The sequence below is a fragment of the Mobula birostris genome, chromosome 5, assembly GCF_030028105.1.
Source record: "Mobula birostris isolate sMobBir1 chromosome 5, sMobBir1.hap1, whole genome shotgun sequence".
In the NCBI taxonomy this organism is placed as follows: Eukaryota; Metazoa; Chordata; class Chondrichthyes; order Myliobatiformes; family Myliobatidae; genus Mobula; species Mobula birostris.
This window is the reverse complement of record NC_092374.1, coordinates 203035178-203058281: the sequence shown is the minus strand read 5'-3', so window position 1 is coordinate 203058281 and position 23104 is coordinate 203035178.

Below are 23104 nucleotides of genomic sequence, written 5' to 3'. Positions count from 1 at the left end.
ATCGCATCCGTCAACGGAACAGAAACACTGCGGATTCAGCAGCAGCCGCTGGCGGCGGGTCCTGAGCTCCCCGGCTCCCCCGGGTGCTAAAGTCCACCGGGACTGACAGGGTAACTGGGAAAAGTGGTGGTGGTGCTCACTGAAAGGGGGAGGTCAGGGTGAATCTTGGGAATGCAGGACTTGTAGTGGTGGTTATAAAGCGCCGGAGACTCAGATAAAATCTATGGAGGGAAATGGACATGGCTCGAGGCCCTTCATGTGGTCTGAAAGTCAGAGAGGAGATGACCGGTGCAGAATGATGGAGAGAAGGATGCAGACAGAGCAGGCAGGTGATGGGTGGATCCAGGTAGATGAGGGAGGGGTGGAGTGTGGAAATGTGTCAGAAACTGGGAGGTGAGAGGTGTCAGTGACAAAGGGCTGAAGATTTTGGAATCTGACAGGAGGGGAAAGTGGAGTCCAGAGTAAAGGGAGGGAGGTGGGGAGGAGTGTGTGGGTGATGGGCAGATGGAGAGGGTGGGGAGGGAGGGGAAAGAGATAGGTGATGGGGCTGGTGGATCAGGAGGAGAGAGACAATTAAACAGGAAAAGTAACAGGGAGGGAGCGACTACCAGAAGTTTGAGAATTTGATGTTGTTGCCGTCAGGTTGCTGGACATCCTGATGGAACATGAGGAGTCATTCCTCTAATTTACGAGACAAATAGAGCCGGGATCTCTACATTGAATCAGATATTCATTTTAAGCCCATAAGATAAAGAAGCAGAAGTAGTCCATTCGGTCCATCGAGTCTGCACTGCAATTCAATCATTGGGTGATCCAATTTTTCCAGTCATCCCCATCCCCTGCCTTCTCCCCATACCCTTTGATGCCCTGGCTAATCAAGAACCTATCAATCTCCGTCTTAAATACACTCAATGGCTTGGCCTCCATAGCTACTTGTGGCAATAAATTCCACAGATTTAGCACAGTCTGACAAAAGTAATTTCTCCAGTTATCTGTTCCAAGTGGACATCCTTCATTCTTGAAGTTGTGTCGTCTCATCCTAGAATCCCCTACCATGGGAAATAACTTTGCCATATCTAATCTGTTCAGGTCCTTTAACATTCGGAATGTTTCTATGAGATCCCTCTCATTCTTCTGAACTACAGGGAATACTGGAGTATTCAGTTTTCAATACAGGTCAAGAGCTGCCAGATGTTCCTCATACGGTAACCCTTTCATTCATGGAATCATTCTCATGAAACTTCTCTGAACCCTCTGCAATGTCAATATATCCTTTGTAATAAGGAACCCAATACCGCACACAGTACTCCAAGTGTGGTCTCACTAGTGCCTTATAGAGCCTCAACATCACATCCCTGCTCTTATATTCTATACCTCTCGAAATGAATGCCAACATTGCATTCGCCTTCTTCACCACCGACTCAACCTGGAGGTTAACCTTTTGGGTATTCTGCACAAAGACTCCCAATTCCCTTTGCATCTCTGCATTTTGAATTCTCTCCCCATCTGAATAGTAGACTGCCTGTTTATTTCTTCCACCAAAGTGCATGACCATACACTTTCCAACATTGTATTTCATTTGCCACTTCTTTGCCCATTCCCCTAAACGATCTGAGTCTCTTTCCTCAACACTACCTGCTGCACCACCTATCTTTGTATCATTGGCAAATTTAGCCACAATTCCATTAATCCCATAGTTCAAATCATTGATATACATCGTAAAAAGCAGTGGTCCCAACACCAACCCCTGTGGAACTCCACTGGTAACCGGCAGCCGGCCAGAATAGGATCCCTTTATTCCCACTCTCTGTTTTCTGCCAATGAGCCAATGCTCCACCCATGCTAGTAACTTCCCTGTAATTCCATGGGCTGTTATCTTGCTAAGCAGCCTCATGTGCGGCACCTTGTCAAAGGCCTTCTGAAAATCCAAATGCACCACATCTACTGCATCTCCTTCGTCTACCCTGCTTGTGATTTCCTCAAATATTTGCAGTAGGTTAGTCAGGCAGGATTTTCAGGTGTAACCCGTCCTTTTTATACAGGTCGTACCTCCCCCAGTGATCCAGGAACCCGAAACCCTGCCCGCTACACCAGTCTCTCAGCCATGCATTAGTATGCCTGTTCATGCTATTTTTGTGCGCGTTGGCACTTGGCACAGGCAGCAATCCTGAGATTACTACCCTGGAGGTCCTGCTTTTCAGCTCCCTACCCAGCTTCCTGAACTCTCTCTTCAGGACCTCCACCCTTTTTCTACCAGTGTCATTGGTACCAATGTGTACCAAGACTTCTGGCTGGTCACCCTCTCCCTTCAGAATACTCTGCACCCGATCCGAGACATCCCGTACCCTGGCACCTGGGAGGCAACACACCATGCGGGTATCTCTATCAGGCTGACAGATCCTCCTGTCTGTTCCCCTCACGATGAAATCCCCTATGACTACCACATTCCTCATCTCCTTTTCTCCCCTCTGCACCACAGCACCAGGCTCAGTGCCAGAGACCCGATCACTGTGGTCATCCTCTGTTGGGGTCACCCCCCTCAACAGCATCCAAAACAGACCCAATTCATAGTCATAGTCATAGTCATAGTCATGGTCATACTTTATTGATCCTGGAGGGAAAGCAGTTTTCGTTGCAGTTGCACCATAAATAATAAATAGTAATAAAACCATAAATATTTAAATAGTAATATGTAAAATTATGCCAGGAAATAAGTCCAGGACCAGCCTATTGGCTCAGGGTGTCTGACCCTCCAAGGGAGGAGTTGTAAAGTTTGATGGCCACAGGCAGGAATGACGTCCTATGACGCTCTGTGTTGCATCTCGGTGGAATGAGTCTCTGGCTGAATGTACTCCTGTGCTCAACCAGTACATTATGTAGTGGATGGGAGACATTGTCCAAGATGGCATGCAACTTGGACAGCATCCTCTTTTCAGACACCACCGTCAGAGAGTCCAGTTCCATTCCCACAACATCACTTCATACTCAGGAAATGCAGGAAAAACACAGCAGGTTGGTCAGGATCTGTGGAGAGAGGAACAGACTTCACGTTCCATGTCGGTGACCTCTCCTGGAATTGATTCAAACACTGCCTGGTCTGTTGTGGGTTTCAAGCAATTTCAGTTTTGTTTTAGTTCTTCCAGCATCTGATTCAAGAGAAAAATGGGAGTGCAGTGTAATTTCCTCCGGAAGGTGGATGAAGAAGAAAGAAGGTGCTCGGAGAGGGGAGTGGACCATTAGAGAAATCGATGCTCAGGTTGGATCTACCCGGAGAGGTACGGTGAAGGGTAGAGAGACATGGACATGATATTTTGGAGCCGGAAGTGTGGCAACACATGCAGGCAGATCCCAGCACAATCCTCGGGCAGACTGTGTTGGTCATTGATGCAATGGAGAAATGTAAATGGTGACGCCCCCTGTGTGTATTTGTGTGTGGCAGAGACAGAGAGAGAGTCTGAGACTTGCTCCAGACTCCCCAGGTAGATGCAGTGATGATGTTTCTGGTAATGGGAGAGTCAGGATGAGGAGGCACAGTGAGGGGACGACCAATCAGAGGTGAATAAATGTATTCACCCAGCTCATAATCTAACAGGGCTCTGCACATTTACGCATTAACTATGTTGAAGAGAGACATGGATTGAGTTTTGGATACAAGGTGAATCAGTAGAAATAGCATTAGCACAGGGAAGTGGTATTGATCATGTCTAATGGGAGAGTAGCTGTGAGGGGCTGAATGGCCTTCGTGCTTCTGTTTCTGATGTTCTTCAGAGCAGTGTACAGACTGACCAGAGGGAGGATAGAAGAGTCTGAGGAATAAATACAGATGTAAAGCAGGGGGGGTGAAAAGGTGATTAAATATCAATTATTTAAATCATCAGGCAAATCCTTTTGACACTGAAATGGGGGATTTTGATGCAGCAGAAGATTGTGTGGCATTGGATACACTGGGATTACTCAAACACAGATGCAGGAAAACTTCCTGACTTCACCCCTGTACAGCCTTGCCCTGATGAAAGGTCCCACTCTTCCTAATTAGACTGATGGACCGGCCCTTCAGTGTAACATGTCCCTGGCAGCCAAGGTGGCTTCCTCAGCACGTCCCATTTGACAGCATTTGGTCAAAATTCCTCTTAACGTTTTCAAACAGGAACTTGTCTGAATGTCTTAACGATGTTTCAGTTCAATCTGTGTCTCCCATTTCCTCTGGCAGCTCATCCCATTTACCGACCACCAACATTGTGGAAAATTTGCCACTCAGGTCCCCTGCTGACCTTTACCCTCTGAGCTTAAATCTGTATCCTCTAGTTTTAGACTCCCCTCCCCTGGGGAAAGACTGTGACCATCGACCTCATCACTGCCCTGCAGGATTTCATAAAGCACAATAATGTCAACCTTCAGTCTCCTTTGCTTCAGGGAAAACAGCTCAGGTCGATCCAGATTCTCCTGAAGCCCTTGAGCCCCGGTAACATTCCTGTGAATCTTGTCTGCACACATTCCAGCTGAATGTCATCCTTTCTACAGCTCGGTGACCAGAACTGCACCCAGTACTCTGAGTGTGGTCTCAACAATGTCTTGTACAGCTGTAACATGACAAACCATCTCATGTACTTAATGCCCCGATCGCTGAAGGCCAGCGTATCATACACCTTCTTCACTACACTGTCTACCGGTGTCGCTACTCTCAGGAACTATGTACTTGTTCCCCTGGGTATTTCTATTTCACAACACTCCCCAGGTCCCTGGTATTCACTGTGTACATCCTGTCCTGGTTTTAACTTCTCAAAATGTGTCACTTTGCAGATTTCTGTGTTGAATTCCTTCTGACATTCCTATGCCCACATTCCCAGTTGTTTGAGGTCCAGTTGTAACTTTAGACAATCTTCACTATCCACCACATGACCAGTTTCACTGCCATTCGCAGTTTACTCCTCATGTCACCTTCATTGTCAATGAAAAAGACACAAAGATACAATTATGTGATTCATTACTGGCTGAATACAATTTCAGTAAGAGATCTATTAATTCCATTTGCAATAAATACCCAGAATCTCTCAAACTTCCCAATTATTACTCTGAGTTTCAGTTTGAAAGCTCAGTCTGAAGGCCAGAATTACATTCATTCCCTGTGGGGCTGTGTTGGGTGTTTCATGTGTGGTCTCATTGGGGCCCCACATACAGAATGATTTTTCTTGGATTAAACTCCACTATGTTAAAGTTAACATGCTGGTTAATGCCTGATTTTCTTTTGAAATGTTAATCTTCATTGATGTTAATTCAGTAGAAAATTCAGACTGTGTACAAATAACACACACTCCTATTGCATTATTTATACCAGCTGGTGTTGCAATATTATACTTTCCATCCCTGGGTCCGGACCGTGCCCTGCACACAGAACACATACCATCACACTTGGGAGACCATGCTGGCCTCATTGAGGTGACTGATGACCCAGTTTCCCAAGTGAGTGATGGAGAGTGACCAGAATGATTCTGTTTGTTTTGTGTTTGAGATGTACAGCATGGAAACAGGCCCTTTGGCCCCACTTCTTCAAACTAACCCAGATGCTGTTCTGGGCATTGGTCTGTATTTGGCCCCAGTCGCTGTAAACCAGGGGTTTCCAACCTGAGGTCTATGACATTAAAATGGTTGTGAACCCCTGCTCTGAACTTTCCTATCGTTGTACTGTCGATTTATCTATTAAATGTTGTCATTGTATTTTCCGCCACCTCCTCCCCGACAGCTCATTCGATAGACACCCACTGCCTTTGTGTGAAAGTGTTGCCCTTTAGTTCGCTGTTAAATATTCTCTTGCTCACTGACTAACAATGCCACCAACATTGTCATCCAAACCATTAATATAAATCACAAACAACGATGGACACAGCACTGAACCCACGGCTGAGCACTGGTCACAGGCCTCCAATCAGCAAAACAACCCTTCACTACCACCCTCGGCTTCCTACCACAAACTGATTTAGTATCGAGTTGGACAGCTCACTTGGGACCCCCATCCAGAGGGCCTGTTCCTGTGAATCTGAATCAGAATCTGGTTTAATATCACTGGCACATGTTGTGAAATCTGTCATTTTGCAGCATCAGTACCTTACAATACATAGTAACAAAACATGTAAGTTACTGCAAATAGTTTCTATAAAAAATAGATCAAATAAATTGTGCAAAAAGAGAGGGGGAGAAAGACACTGAGGAAGTGTACATGGGTCCTTTGTGCACTCAGAAATCTGATGGTGGACGGGAAGAAGCTGTTTCTGAAATGTCGACTGTGTTCCCTCAGGCTCCTGTACCTTCTCCTTGATGCTACCAATGAGAAGAGGGTATGTCATCCGTGATGGGGGCCCTTTATGATGGATGCCACCTTTCTGAGGCATTGCCTTTTGAAGATGTTCTGGCTGCTGGGGAGTCCCATATGAATCTGACTTCAATGGTGGGAAAGTTGTTGGAGAAGATCCCGAGAGGCAGGATTTATGAGCATTTGGAGACACACAATCTGATTAGGGATAGTCATGGCTTTTTCAAGGGCAGGTCTTGCTTTATGAGCCTGATTGAGTTCTTTGAAAATGTAACAAAACACATTGATGATGGTAGAGCAGTGGATGTAGTGTGTGTGGATTTCAGTAAAGTATGGTGGAGCTGGCTGAGTTTACAACTTTCTGCAGCTTTGTGTGAACAGCCTCGACCAACCAACCATCACGTTCCTGTCTGATCCCATCAACATTCATCTTGCTCCAATTCAGGACGAGTTCATAGGTATTTCCATAACTATTTTATGTTTAACAGAATGATGATCACCGGTCCCAACGCGCCCCCCCCCCACCCCGTCACTGTCACGTCAAACACTTTCCCAGACTCACTTCCTGCGAGGAGGTCAAGTGTGACCCCTTTCTCCAGTTGGGCATCTGCACCTTGCTTGTAAAACCACTCCAGACCACACTCACAAATTCTACCCTGTCAAATCCCTCAGCACTATGTCTGTCCCACTCAATATTAGGGAAGCTGAAGTCTCTGACTATTACAACCCTGATATTCCAACAGTTATCTGCATTCTGCCTACACTTGGGCTCTTCTGATTCTCACTGACATTTGGGATCTTATAGTACAATCCCAACAAAGTGACCATCTCTATATTTATAACTCCTACCAACATACTCTCACTGGCCGTTCCCCACAAGGATCTCTAAGTGCTGTGGTGATGTTCTCCCTAATCAACATCACAACTCCCCCTCCTCTCTGCCCTCCACTTCTGTCACGTCCTTTGCATCTGTAGCACAGTGAGGTGGTTTTGATCTTATTCAATGGGACAGCAGGTGTGAGGGGCTGAACAGCCTCCTCTTGCTGCTATTTCTGATGTTCAGAGCAGTGAACAGACTGATCTGAGGGTGGATAGAAGGGGTCAGGGAATGAATAGAGGTGTAGAACAGGAGGGTGGTCCCAAGTGAACAGACATCTGGCAAGTGAGCGGCTTTAAAACGGTGTTTGTAAGGACTCAGGATCAGCCTGTCCTTGTCAGAGTGAATGGCGTGACTGGAGGGATGAGGGAACCCTGGCTGACGAGGGTTATTATCGACGACGGTCAGGGGGGAGTTGTGTGTCAGGTGAAAGCAGCTGGGATCAGGTGAATCCCTCGGAGTAGAAGGAATACAGGAGAACACTGAAGAGGGAAAACCAGGAGGCCAAAAGGGGGTGTGAGATAGCTACAGGTAAGATAAAGGAGAGTCTACAAAAGATTCTGTAGAAAACCTACAGCACAATTTAGGCCCTTCGGCCCACAAAGCTGTGCTGAACACGTCCTTACCTTAGAACTGCCTAGGCCTACCCATAGCCCTCTAGTTTTCTGAGTTCTTTGTATCCATCCAGGAGTCTCTTAAAAGACCCTATCGTTTCTCCCTCCACCACCGCCACCCCATTCCACACACTCTGTGTAAAAAACTTACCCCTGACATCTCATGAAATAAATACTTCTCATCTGTGGAGAAGGTGATGGAAGCTGGGGAATTCAGGGAGGAGAATACGAATGTCCTGAAACATACCGACATTACAAAGGAGGCTGGCCAGCTTAAACACACAAAGCTGAATAAATCCCAGGGTCTGACCCAGTGTATCCTCTGACACGGTGGGAATCCAGGGAAGAAATTGCTGGGCCCCTAGCTGTGATATTTCAAACATTGAACACAGAACAGTACAGCACAGGAACAGGCCATTCTGCCCACGCTGTCTATGCTGACCATGATGTCATCACGTTTGCCTGCAAATGATCCATATCCTCCATTCCCTGTCTGTTCATTTCCTGCTTAAATGTCTGTTTAACATGACGATCGTATCTGCTTCCACCACTCCCCATCCCGGCCGCGCATTCCAGGAAGATACCACTCATTGTGTCCAAAAACATTCCTTGAACATCCCGGTTCAACTTTGATGATCTTACTTTACCCTTCACGGCAGATTAGACTGACTGAGACTGTCTCATAATTCGAGGAGGTGGTCTCACTGGGTATTGACAGGGTAGAGGCAGGAATGATGTTTCCCCTGGATGAGATGTGGAACCAGGGGTCACAGACTCACAATCAGAGGTCGCCTCAGCAGGACTGAGATGAGGAAAAATTCCTCTCCCAGTGTGCGGTGAATATTTGGAATTCTCTACAAAATATTTCTGAATTTAAGGGGAACAGTGATGATGGGATGGTGCAGGAAATTGGCACTGAAGTCAATGATCAGCCATGTTCTGAGTGAAGGGCAGGGCAGGAGCAAGGGCAAGGGGCCGAATGGCCACTCCTGCTCCTGTTTCTCATTTTCTTGAAACTCAAACCGATCTTTGTGTCTTTAATTTTTTTCTTCTTCTGCCTGTTGGATTACACAGGGGAGCGGTAACAAACGCACTCTGTGTAGAGCATCCTCTGTACCCCGTGTTGACTGTATTCACTCCACTGTCTCCAATGCATGTAACAGTCTGCAGAGTTTGTTGTATTCTTTGTTTTGTATCCAGTGAATAACACGTCTGTGTAAGCGCCCGGGACACTTTACTGCATTTACACAGCGACTAAATACCAGTTGTTGTTGACTGCTGCGCCCACAACTGCTGAACATAGAACATTGAACAATACAGCACAGGAACAGGCCATTCGGCCCACAAGTCTGTGCTGAACATTGTGCCTATTCAATCTCATCCCATCTGCTTGTAAACGGCCCACAACCCTCCATTCCCTGTCTGTTCATGTGTTTGTCTAAATGCCACTGAAATGTTGCTGTTGTATCTGTTTCCACCACCTCCCCTGACAGCACGTTCCAGGCACCGACCATTCTCCGTGTAGAAAAAAAAACTTGCCTCATCAATCTCCAAAGGTAGTCATAGCCGAAGGGTGGTATTGGGGACGAGCTCCCACTGCGAAACAAATTCTCTTCATGCCGTGCGACTCAAACGGCCTCTGACAACCAGGTCCAACTCCTGGCCTTCACGTGTGGAATAGTTCTTATGCCCGGCGGAGCGGTTCTCACTGACAGCAGAAGGGGCAAAAGCGCCTTAAAACCAGTTGCTCCGGGCAGATGGGGCTCGTTAACCACGGATGGTAGCTCCTCTTGGAGAAGGAAAACTCCGATTTCAAACCTCCGCTGCCTTGCGGCTATATCCGCTCACGGGAAAGGCTTCGGGAGTAAATCCCGAGGGAAAATCCGGAGTCGAGTCCCGAAGGCGGCTGACTGTTGTACGCAGCACCGACACGGCAACTCCTGCGATGCTGCTGGCACCAAACTGTATCGATTTCCGTCGTTCCTGTGGACCCGTCATCAGCACGGAGAGGGGGTGTTCCACTGCATGGGCGAAAGTCGGATCTCCATATCAACTCTGCCCTGGCCTGCGCCCTGAAGAGGCCGCTCCGGCTTCGCTCCAGAGACTACCAGAGGCTCGGTACCCATGGTCGACCACGACCGACATAGGCCACAGACAATCTCCTTTAAACCTTCTCCTCTCACCTTATAGTTACTCCCTGTAGTAACTGACATTCCCACGCCGAGGATGAAGATACTCCGATTGTCTATCATGTCTGTGTCAGTTGGTGACTGTTTCCTCCACAGCTGCTGAATCACCGTGTTCCCAGACTTCTGAACATATAGAATCATAGAAAACCGACAGCACAATACAGGCCCTTCGGCCCACAAAGTTGTGCCGAACATGTCCCTACCCTAGAAATTACTAGGCTTACCTATCGCCCTCTATTTTTCTAAGCTCCATGTACCTATCGAAAAGTCCCTTAAAAGACCTAATCGTAACCGCAAATACCTTGTGATTTTCTTATTATGTCACGTCCCCTCCCTGGTAAGGAGACGGGTGTGGACTAGAGTAATTCCCCACAACTCCTGCTGGACAGTGGGGAGCAGCGGGTGTGTACTTGACTTAAGTTGGAGGAATCCGTCCCGACTGGGTGAAAGCAGAGTGTGAGAGCGAATAACTGGCCGCACAGGGAAATACATCTTCTTCTCCAGGAGTCTCCCAGAGCTGGCTGTACAGCTGAGTCACAGAGGGTTTTAGAATTATTTTGAGAACAGAGGTATAACTAGGGAAATAAAAAGGCAAACAACAGGAATTCTGCAGTGCTGGAAATTCAAGCAACACACATCAAAGTTGCTGGTGAACGCAGCAGGCCAGGCAGCATCCCTAGGAAGAGGTGGAGTCGACGTTTCAGGCCGAGACCCTTCGTCAGGACTAACTGAAGGAAGAGTGAATAAGAGATTTGAAAGTTGGAGGGGGAGGGGGAGATCCAAAATGATAGCAGAAGACAGGAGGGGGAGGGATGGAGCCAAGAGCTGGACAGGTGATTGGCAAAAGGGATACGAAAGGATCATGGGACAGGAGGTCTGGGAAGAAAGACAAGGGTGGGGGGGGGTGAGAACCCAGAGGATGGGCAAGGAGTATATTCAGAGGGACAGAGGGAGAAAAAGGAGAGTGAGAGAAAGAATGTGTGTATAAAAATAAGTAGCAGATGTGGTACGAGGGGGAGGTGGGGCCTCAGCGGAAGTTAGAGAAGTCGATGTTCATGCCATCAGGTTGGAGGCTACCCAGACGGAATATAAGGTGTTGCTCCTCCAACCTGAGTGTGGCTTCATCTTTACCGTAGAGGAGGCCGTGGATAGACTTGTCAGAATGAGAATGGGATGTGGAATTAAAATGTGTCGCCACTGGGAGATCCTGCTTTCTCTGGCGGACAGAGCATAGGTGTTCAGCAAAGCGGTCTCCCAGTCTGCGTCGGGTCTCGCCAATATATAAAAAGCCACATCGGGAGCACCGGACGCAGTATATCACCCCAGCCGACTCACAGGTGAAGTGTCGCCTCACCTGGAAGGAGTGTCTGGGGCCCTGAATAGTGGTAAGGGAAGAAGTGTAAGGGCATGTGTAACACTTGTTCTGCTTACAAGGATAAGTGCCAGGAGGGAGATCGGAGGGGAGGGATGGGGGGGCCGACGAATAGACAAGGGAGTCGTGTAGGGAGCGATCCCTGCGGAAAGCGGGGGGTGGGAGGGAAAGATGTGCTTAGTGGTGGGATCCCGTTGGAGGTGGCGGAAATTACGAAGAATAATATGTTGGACCCGGAGGCTGGTGGGGTGGTAGGTGAGGACCAGGGGAACCCTATTCCTAGTGGGGTGGCGGGAGGTTGGAGTGAGAGCAGATGTACGTGAAATGGGAGAGATGCGTTTAAGAGCAGAGTTGATAGTGGAGGAAGGGAAGCCCCTTTCTTTAAAAAAGGAGGACATCTCCCTCGTCCTAGAATGAAAAGCCTCCCTTCAGGATCAATATTCAGGCAGTATGAGTGTGAGGGCAGTTTGGTGTCGGATGTGGGAGGCCCTGGAGTCTCCAAGCCTCCCGGACGTCTACATCTGCGCCAAGTGCATCGAGATGCAGCTCCTAAGGGACCCCGTTACGGAACTGGAGCTGCAGCTCGATGACTTTCGTCTGGTCAGGGAGAGTGAAGAGGTGATAGAGAGGAGTTGCAGGCAGGTGGTCACGCCGGGGCCACGGGGGGCAGACAAGTGGGTCACGGTTAGGAGGGGGGGAGGGGAAGTGTCAGGTAATAGAGAGTACCCCGGTGGCTGTGCCCCTTAACAACAGGTACTCCTGTTTGAGTACTGTTGGGGGGGACAGCTTACCCGGGAGAAGCGACAGTGGCCGTGCCTCCGGCACAGAGTCTGGCCCTGTAGCTCAGAAGGGTAGGGCAAGGAAGAGGAGGGCAGTTGTGATAGGGGACTCGATAGTAAGGGGGTCAGATAGGCGATTCTGTGGACGCAGTCCAGAGACCCGGATGGTAGTTTGCCTCCTTGGTGCCAGGGTCCGGGATATTTCTGATCGTGTCCAAGATATCCTGAAGTGGGAGGGTGAGGAGCCAGAGGTCGTGGTACATATAGGTACCAATGGCATAGGTAGGAAAAGGGATGAGGTCCTGAAAGGAGAATATAGGGAGCTAGGAAGAGAGTTGAGAAAAAGGACCACAAAGGTAGTAATCTCGGGATTACTGCCTGTGCCACGCGACAGTGAGAGTAGGAATGCGATGAGGTGGAGGATAAATGCGTGGCTGAGGGATTGGAGCAGGGGGCAGGGATTCAAGTTTTTGGATCATTGGGACCTCTTTTGGCGCAGGCGTGACCTGTACAAAATGGACGGGTTACACTTGAATCCTAGGGGGACCAATATCCTGGCAGGGAGATTAGCGGGGGCTACTGAGGTGACTTTAAACTAAAATGATTGGGGGGTGGGAATCAAATTAAAGAGGCTAGGCATGAGGAGGATAGTTCACAACAGGGGGATGGGAACCAGTGCAGAGAGACAGAGGGGTGTAAAGTGAGGGTAGAAGCAAAAAGTACTAAGGAGAAAAGTAAAAGTGGCAGGCCGACAAATCCAGGGCAAGCATTAAAAAGGGCCACTTTTCAGCATAATTGTATAAGGGCTAAGAGAGTTGTAAAAGAGCGCCTGAAGGCTTTGTGTGTCAATGCAAGGAGCATTCGTAATAAGGTGGATGAATTGAAAGTGCAGGTTGTTATTAATGATTATGATATAGTTGGGATCACAGAGACATGGCTCCAGGTTGACCAGGGATGGGAGCTCAACGTTCAGGGATATTCAATATTCAGGAGGGATAGACATGAAGGAAGGGGAGGTGGGGTGGCGTTGCTGGTTAAAGAAGAGATTAACGCAATAGAAAGGAAGGATATAAACCGGGAAGATGTGGAATCGATATGGGTAGAGCTGCGTAACACTAAGGGCCAGAAGACGCTGGTGGGAGTTGTGTACAGGCCACCTAACAGTAGTAGTGAGGTCGGAGATGGCATTAAACAGGAAATTAGAAATGTGTGCAATAAAGGAACAGCAGTTATAATGGGTGACTTCAATCTACATGTAGATTGGGTGAACTAAATTGGTAAAGGTGCTGAGGAAGAGGATTTCTTGGAATGTATGCGGGATGGTTTTTTGAACCAACATGTTGAGGAACCAACTAGAGAGCAGGCTATTCTGGACTGGGTTCTGAGCAATGAGGAAGGGTTAATTAGCAATCTTGTCGTGAGAGGCCCCTTGGGTAAGAGTGACCATAATATGGTGGAATTCTTCATTAAGATGGAGAGTGACATAGTTAATTCAGAAACAAAGGTTCTGAACTTAAAGAGGGGTAACTTTGAAGGTATGAGACGTGAATTAGCTAAGATAGACTGGCAAATGACACAAAGGATTGACGGTGGATTTGCAATGGCAAGCATTTAAAGGTTGCATGGATGAACTACAACAATTGTTCATCCCAGTTTGGCAAAAGAATAAATCAAGGAAGGTAGTGCACCCGTGGCTGACAAGAGAAATTAGGGATAGTATCAATTCCAAAGAAGAAGCATACAAATTAGCCAGAGAAAGTGGCTCACCTGAGGACTGGGAGAAATTCAGAGTTCAGCAGAGGAGGACAAAGGGCTTAATTAGGAAGGGGAAAAAAGATTATGAGAGAAAACTGGCAGGGAACATAAAAACGGACTGTAAAAGCTTTTATAGATATGTAAAAAGGAAAAGACTGGTAAAGACAAATGTAGGTCCCCTGCAGACAGACACAGGTGAATTGATTATGGGGAGCAAGGACATGGCAGACCAATTGAATAATTACTTTGGTTCTGTCTTCACTAAGGAGGACATAAATAATCTTCCAGAAATAGTAGGGGACAGAGGGTCCAGTGAGATGGAGGAACTAAGCGAAATACATGTTAGTAGGGAAGTGGTGTTTGGTAAATTGAAGGGATTGAAGGCAGATAAATCCCCAGAGCCAGATGGTCTGCATCCCAGAGTGCTTGAGGAAGTAGCCCAAGAAATAGTGGATGCATTAGTGATAATTTTTCAAAACTCGTTAGATTCCGGACTAGTTCCTGAGGATTTGAGGGTGGCTAATGTAACTCCACTTTTTAAAAAGGGAGGGAGAGAGAAACCGGGGAATTATAGACCGGTTTGCCTAACGTCGGTGGTGGGGAAACTGCTGGAGTCAGTTATCAAGGATGGGATAACAGCACATTTGGAAAGCGGTGAAATGATCGGACAAAGTCAGCATGGATTTGTGAAAGGAAAATCATGTCTGACGAATCTCATAGAATTTTTTGAGGATGTAACTAGTAGAGTGGATAGGGGAGAACCAGCGGATGTGGTATATTTGGATTTTCAAAAGGCTTTTGACAAGGTCCCACACAGGAGATTAGTGTGCAAACTTAAAGCACACGGTATTGGGGGTAAGGTATTGGTGTGGATGGAGAGTTGGTTAGCAGACAGGAAGCAAAGAGTGGGAATAAACGGGACCTTTTCAGAATGGCAGGCGGTGACTAGTGGGGTACCGCAAGGCTGAGTGCTGGGACCCCAGTTGTTTACAATATATATTAATAACTTGGAAGAGGGAATTAAATGCAGCCTCTCCAAGTTTGCGGATGACACGAAGCTGGGTGGCAGTGTTAGCTGTGAGGAGGATGCTAAGAGGATGCAGGGTGACTTGGATAGGTTGGGTGAGTGGGCAAGTTCATGGCAGATGCAATTTAATGTGGATAAATGTGAAGTTATCCACTTTCGTGGCAAAAATAGGAAAACAGATTATTATCTGAATGGTGGCCGATTAGGAAAAGGTGAGGTGCAACGAGACCTGGGTGTCATTATACACCAGTCATTGAAAGTGGGCATGCAGATACGGCAGGCGGTGAAAAAGTCGAATGGTATGCTGGCATTTATAGCGAGAGGATTCGAGTACAGGAGCAGGGAGGTACTACTGCAGTTGTACAAGACCTTGGTGAGACCACATCTGGAGTATTGTGTGCAGTTTTGGTCCCCTAATCTGAGGAAAGACATCCTTGCCATAGAGGGAGTACAAAGAAGGTTCACCAGATTGATTCCTGGGATGGCAGGACTTTCATATGAAGAAAGACTGGATGAACTGGACTTGTACTCGTTGGAATTTAGAAGATTGAGGGGGGATCTGATTGAAACGTATAAAATCCTGAAGGGATTGGACAGGCTAGATGCAGGAAGATTGTTCCCGATGTTGGGGAAGTCCAGAACGAGGGGCCACAGTTTGAGGATAGAGGGGAAGCCTTTTAGGACCGAGATTAGGAAAAACTTCTTCACACAGAGAGTGGTGAATCTGTGGAATTCTCTGCCACAGGAAACAGTTGAGGCCAATTCATTGGCTATATTTAAGAGGGAGTTAGATATGGCCCTTGTGGCTACGGGGGTCAGGGGGTATGGAGGGAGGCTGGGGCGGGGTTCTGAGTTGGATGATCAGCCATGATCATAATAAATGGCGATGCAGGCTCGAAGGGCCGAATGGCCTACTCCTGCACCTATTTTCTATGTTTCTATGTTAATATCTATGTGTGAAGCCATGGGCGATTGGTGAAGTCTGATAACAGAAAATACTCTGCAGATGCTGGGGTCAAAGCGAACAACACGTTGGAGGAACTCAGCAGGTCGGGCAGCATCCGTAGAAACGAACAGTCAACGTTTCGGGCCGAGACCCTTTGTCAGGACTGAAGAGGGAAGGGGCAGAGGCCCTATAAAGAAGGTGGGCGGAGGGTGGGAAGGAGAAGGCTGGTACGGGCCAGGTGAAAAACCAGTAAGGGGAAAGATAAAGTGGTGGGGGAGGGGAAGCAGGGAGGTGATGGGCAGGAAAGGTGAAGAAAGAATAGGGGAAAACACAATGGGTTGTTGAAGGAGGCGGAATCAATCATGAGGGAGGTGATAGGCAGCTGGATGTGGGGGCAGAGTGAAAGTGGGATGGGGGAAGGGAGGGGAAGGGAATTAACGGAAGTTGGAGAATTGAAGGTTCATGCCAAGGGGCTGGAGACTACCTAGACGGTATATGAGGTGTTGCTCCTCCAACCTGAGTTTGGCCTCATCATGGCAGTAGAGGAGGCCATGTATGGACATATCCGAATGGAAATGTGAAGCAGTGTTGATGTGTGTGGCAACCGGGAGATCCTGTCTGTTGTGGAGGACGGAGCGGAGGTGCTCGACGAAGCGGGTCTGATGACTTGCTTGTGTTTAAAGTGAAGATGGGTTTGGAAGCTGGGGAATTTGTTGAATTTTCTAACATCTACTTTCCCGTCTCATCTGATGTCCTGCTGCTTTGTAAAACGGTAGAATATCGTTTAAGTGTCCAGAATACAGGACTCCGCCAATCCAGTTGATATTCGAAAGATCAGATCATGGCAGGGCCGCCTTCAATCCGAGGATGGTGATGACGAGCAGCAGCTGTGTGGTTTCGAGGAGCAGTAGCACCGCCTGCTGTTGTAAACCGGTACTGCAGGAAAGGGAAAATGCTGCGACTCTCAGCTTGATCAAAGTTCAAAGTCAATTTATGGTCACCGTTTACAGCAAAATAAAGGAATTCAATAGTATATAGGGGAAAATATACGTAATCAAAAGCAAACAATCAAGGCACAAAAGGGAGATCATTGCTGCTAATAGGTATAATCGCACAGAGCACTACAGCACGCATACAGGCCCTTCGGCCCATCTATCCCGTGTCAAACTGTCATTCTGCCTAGACCTGTCAACCTTTCCCTATCATTCAGGATTTCAAGTACCGGCAATATCCTTGTGAATTTTCACTGTACTCTTTCTATTTTACTGATATCTTTCCTGTAGGGAGGTGACCAGAACTGCACACAATAATCCAAATCAGGCATCCCCAATGTTTTATACACCTTCAACATAACATCCAACTCCTATACTTAGTACATACTTTAATTTCTAAAAGGGCAATATGCCAAAAATTCTCTTTACAACTTTTCTACGTATGACGCCACTTTCAGGGAATTCCGGATCTGTGTTCCCAGATCCCTCTGTTCTACAGCACTCCTCAGTGCACCAACATTTACCGTGAACATTCACCTCAGTTGTTTGCATTAAATTCCATCTGTCAGGCTCCGCTGGAAGCCTCTGATATACCTCCCCACTACGCCCCAGTCTTGGTGCAGTCTGCAAATTTGATTACTCGGTCTACCATACTATCATCCAGATTATTGATGTTGAAGTCGAACAACAATGGCCCCAGCACCGATCCCTGCGGCACATCACAAGTCACAGGCGTCCAGTCAGAGAGTCAACAGAAGGCAAATAAATAAATTGTAGAGTCTTTGAAAGCTGGTCTGTCGCTTGTGGAATCAATTCGGAGTTGAACTGAGTGAAGCTATCCACGCCCGTTGAAGAAGCATAATTGTTGGGTAAATTTATTGACAAAGTATAAAGAAAGGGGTAAGAATTTATTGTTTACGGAATGTGGTCATCGACAGAAGGACCAACATTTACAGCCCAGTGACCGTCCTTGAATAGGTCGAAATGAGCGATTTCAGCCGCTGCAGTCCGTGTGGTGTCACCCATTTAAATCAATTCCCGAATAATCATCTTACATAGAGTTCATCGGGATTTATATTCTCTGAACCGCCGAAGTGATTGGATAATGAACACTACTATTAGTGCAATTTACTATCTGAACATCTCTACACCCAGTCAGAGTGAAAATTCCCACCGACCCATCAGTTTGCTGTCCGTCCGGCCCCTTACCACCGAATCCTGGACTGTGCTCCTGTTACCGCCGCTGCTCCCCGGTCGGGAAATATATCTAATATCGGATATGTATTGCTCCTGTTCCTAAAAAGACCAAGGTAACAAGTCTGAACGACTGGCGTTCTGTCTCATTTACCTCAATAATAAGCAAATGCTTTTAGAGGCTGGTCAAGGACCACATCTGCAGCTTGCTGTCACCCACACTGGGTCCCGGACAATTCGCCTACTGACACAACCACAGCTCCACACACCGTCCTTTCATACCTGGAGAAGAAGGATGCTTTTGTGAGAATGCTGTGGACTACAGTTCAACATTCAACACCATAATTCCCTCCAGGCTTGACAAGAAGCTCAGAGACCTCAGCCTTCGCCCTGCCTTGTACACCTGGATCCTGGGCTTCCTGTCAGATTACCGACAGATGGTAAGAGAGGGTTCCTTCACCTCTGGCCCTTTGACCCTCAACACAGGTGCCCCTCAGGGCTGTGCTCTAATCGCCCTCCTTCGCTCTCTGTATACCCAAGTTTGTGTTGTCATTCACAGCTCCAAACTGCTAATTAAATTTGCTGACGATTCCACATTGATTGGATTTATCGCAAATAATAACTAGGCACCCTACAGAGAGGAAGTCATCACCCAGACACAGTGGTGTCAAGAGAACAACCTCTCCCTCAATGTCGCAAAAACAAATGAGCTGGTTGTGGACTACAGGAGGAATGGAGACAGGCTCACCCCTACTGACATCAATGGACCTGGAGTTCAGAGGGTGAAGAGCTTTAAGTTCCTCGGCATCCACATCACCGAGGATCTCACGTGGTCAGTATAACAGCACCTGTTTCATCTCAGACGGGTGAAGAAGTTTGGCATGAGTCCCCACAGCCTAATGACTTTCTACGGGGGCACAATTGAGAGCATCCTGACTGGCTGCATCATTGCCTGGTATGGGAACTGCACTTCCCTCAATCGCAGGACTCTACAGAGAGTGGTGCGGACAGCCCAGCGCATCTGTAGATGCGAACTTCGCGCTGTTCAGGACATTTACAGACACAGACGCTTAAAAAGGGCCTGAAGTATCAATGGGGACCCGAATCACCCCAACCACAAACTGTTCCAGCTGCTATCATCTGGGAAACGGTTCCACAGTATTAAAGCCAGGACCGACAGGCTCCGGGACAGCTTCTTCCACCAGGCCATCAGACCAATTAATTCACGCTGATATGTTTGAATTTCTATGCTGTATTGACTGTCCTGTTCTGCATACTATTTACTACAACTATTTATTACAAATTGCCTTAAATTACACGTTACACATTTAGACGGAGGCGTAACCTAAAGATTTTTACTCCTCATGTATGTGAAGGATGTAAGAAATAAAGTCAATTCAATTCATTCTCTCTGCTTCAGGTTTCCCTTTCCCCGGAAAAGGGTTCTGGCTGAGTAACATATCGGCCGATGTCTCATGGCCGCAGAGTGATAATCTTGCAACAATTTGGGAACTCGTTCACCACACAGTAAATGTTGGTCCTGCTGACGATGCCCACATTCCATAAAAAAATAAATTCTTGCTTATGCTCCAGTCGAGAGTAGCAGCATTTTGTTTCTGCTCCTTCTGCAGTACCGGTTTCCAGCAGCAGGTGGGGCCCTTCACCGTCAAACTCTATCTCTTTGTGATCGAGACGCCGTAAAGCGATTGCCCTAATGGTTACGCTCCCAAATACATTAATTGTTTACACAAATGGTGAACATCAGAATTCTGTAGAGATCTTTTACTGCATTTTACGTAGAGATCGCTCTCTACGTAACTCCCTTGTGCACTCGTCCCCCACCACGGATCTCCCTCCTGGCACTTAACCCTGCAAGCGGGTTAATTACGACACCTGCCCCCGCACCTCTTCCCTCACCGCCATTCAGGACCAAGCAGTTACACTTCACCTGTGAGTGACACCTGTCGGGGTCACCCACTGTATCTGGTGGTCCTGGTGAAATCTCCTCTGCATCAGCGAGACCCGGCGTGGATTGATGAACCGCTTTGTCGAGTACTTACGCTTCGCCCGCCACGAAAGGCAGGATCTCCCAGAGGTCACGTACTTCAACTCCACCTCCCATTCCTATTCTGTCATGTCGTTGATGGCTTCAGCTACTTCCACGATGAGGCCAGGCTTTGGTCAGAGAAGCAAAACCTCATATTCCATCTGGGTAGCCTCCAACTTGATGGCATGATCATTCATTTCTTTTTCCGCCTCCCTTCCCTTTTTTCATTCCCCGTTTTGGTTACTCTCTCAAACGTTCTCTTCTTCCCATCGCACATCTTCTTCCCTTCATCCAAGGTCCACTCCACTCTCCTATCAAATTCCTCCTTCTTCCGCCCTCTCACAATTCCACCTATACCGTTCCAGCTTCTTCCTTCCTGTCCGCTCCTCCACCCACCCAACTTCCGTCTCACCTGGTCTCATCAATCCAAAACTTGCCGGCTTGGACTCCTTCCCCTCCTCCCACTATCCTATTCTGGCTCACGTCCCCTTTCCTTTCCATAAGACCATAAGACAAAGGAGCAGAAGTCGGCCATTTGGCCCCTCGAGTCTGCTCCGCCATTTTATCATGAGCTGATATATTCTCCCATTTAGTCCCACTCCCCCGCCTTTTCACCATGACCTTTGATGCCCTGGCTTCTCAGATACCTATCAATCTCTGTCTTAAATACGCCCAGAGACTTGGCCGCCACTGCTGACCGTGGCAACAAATTCCATGGATTCACCACCTTCTAGCTAAAAAAAATTCTTCGCATCTCTGTTCTGAATGGGCACCTTTCAATCCTTAAGCTATACCCTCTCGTACTAGACTCCCCCACCATGGGAAACAATTTTGCCACATCCACTCTGTCCATGCCTTTCAATATTCGAAATATTTCTATGAGGATCCCCCCCCCACCCCATTCTTCTAAACTCCAAGGAATACAGTCCAAGAGCGGACAAACATCCCTCATATATTAACCCTCTCATTCCCGGAATCATTCTAGTGAATCTTCTCTGTACCCTCTCAAACGTCAGCACATCCTTTCTTAAATAAGGAGACCAAAACTGCGCACAGTACTCCAAGTGAGGTCTCACCAGCGCCTTATAGAGCCTCAACATCACATCCCTGCTCCTATACACTATAACTCTAGAAATGAATGCCAACATTGCATTCGCCTTCTTCACCACCGGCTCAACCTGGAGGTTAACCTTAAGGGTATCCTGCAGGAGGGCTCCCAAGTCGCGTTGCATCTCCGAACTTTGAATTCTTTCCCCATTTAAATAATAGTCTGTCCGTTTATTTCTTCTGCCAAAATGCATAATCATACACTTCCCAACATTGTATTTCATTTGCCACTTCTTTGCCCATTCTCCCAATCTACCCAAGTCTCTCTGCAGATGCTCTGTTTCCTCAGCACTACCGGCCACTTATCAGCAAACTTAGCCACAAAGCCATCTATTCCATAATCCAAATCGTTGATGTACAACGTAAAAAGAAGCGGCCCCAACACGGACCCCTGTGGAACACCACTGGTAACCGGCAGCCAAACAGAATAGGATCCCTTTATTCCCACTCTCTGTTTCCTGCCAATCAGCCAACACTCTATCCACGTATGTAGCTTTCCCGTAATTCCATGCGCTCTTAAGCAGCCTCATGTGTGGCACCTTGTCAAAGGCCTTCTGAAAATCCAAATATACAACATCCACTGCATCTCCCTTGTCTAGCCTACTGGTAATTTCCTCAAAAAATTGTCATAGGTTTGTCAGGCAGGATTTTCCTTTAAGTAAACCATGCTGAGTTCTGCCTATCTTGTCATTTGCCTCCAGGCACTCTGTAATCTCATCCTTGACAATCGACTCCAACAACTTCCCAACCACCGATGTCAAGCTAACAGGTCTATAATTTCCTTTTTGCTTCTTTGCCCCCTTCTTAAATAGCGGAGTGACATTTGCAATCTTCCAGTCCTCTGAAACCATGCCAGAATCTATCGACTTTTGAAAGATCATCGCTAATGCCTCCGCAATCTCCACAGCTACTTCCTTCAGAACACGAGGGTGCATTTCATCTGGTCCGGGAGATTTATCTACCCTTAGGCTATTCAGCTTCCTGAGTACTTTCTCTGTTGTAACTGTGACTGCGCACAGTTCTCTTCCCTGACACCCTTGAGTGACTGGTATACTGGTGATGTCTTCCTCAGTGAAGACTGATGCAAAATACTTGTTCAGTCCCTGTGTCATCTCCTTATCTCCCTATCTCCCATTGCAATTTCTCGAGCATCATTTTCTATCGGTTCTATATCTATGTTGACCTGTCTTTTACTTTTTATATACTTGACAAAGCTTTTAGTATCTTCTTTGATATTATTTGCTAGCTTCCTTTCATAGTTAATCTTTCCGTCTCAATGACCTTCCTAGTTTCCTTTTGTAAGCTTTTAAAAACTTCCCAATCCTCTGTCTTCCCATTAATTTTTGCTTCCTTGTATGCCCTCTCGTCTGCTTTAACTTGGTGGCTTTGACTTCTTTTGTCAGCCGCGGTTGCATCCTTTTTGCATTCGAAAATTTCTTCGTCTCAGTCTGAAACATCGACTGGTTATTCCCCTCCATAGATGCTGCCTGATTTGCCGAATTCATTCAGCAATTTACCCACAGTGTTCCTTGTACTTTATTGTCTACCTGCACTGCACTCTCTCTGGAACTGAACTCCGACCCGCTCCCCAACGTCACCCCGGCACACCAATCACTTCCCCTTGCCACCTCACCCCAGTGTACCGACCTCTTCCCCACCTCCTACCGGTGCACAAACCTCCTCCCCCGGCGCACCAGCCTCTTTCCCCTTCCCCTCCCGGGCGTACCGACCTCTCCGCGCTCTGACACTCCCTCACACATTAACCGCACCGTCGTCACCTAAGGACTCCACACCCCCTCCCCAGATACACGCTGACCCAAGCACACATGAATACACACTGGGACCCGTGGACAATGCCTGCTATCCATGAGCTAACGAATGAGACACACACACCGCGG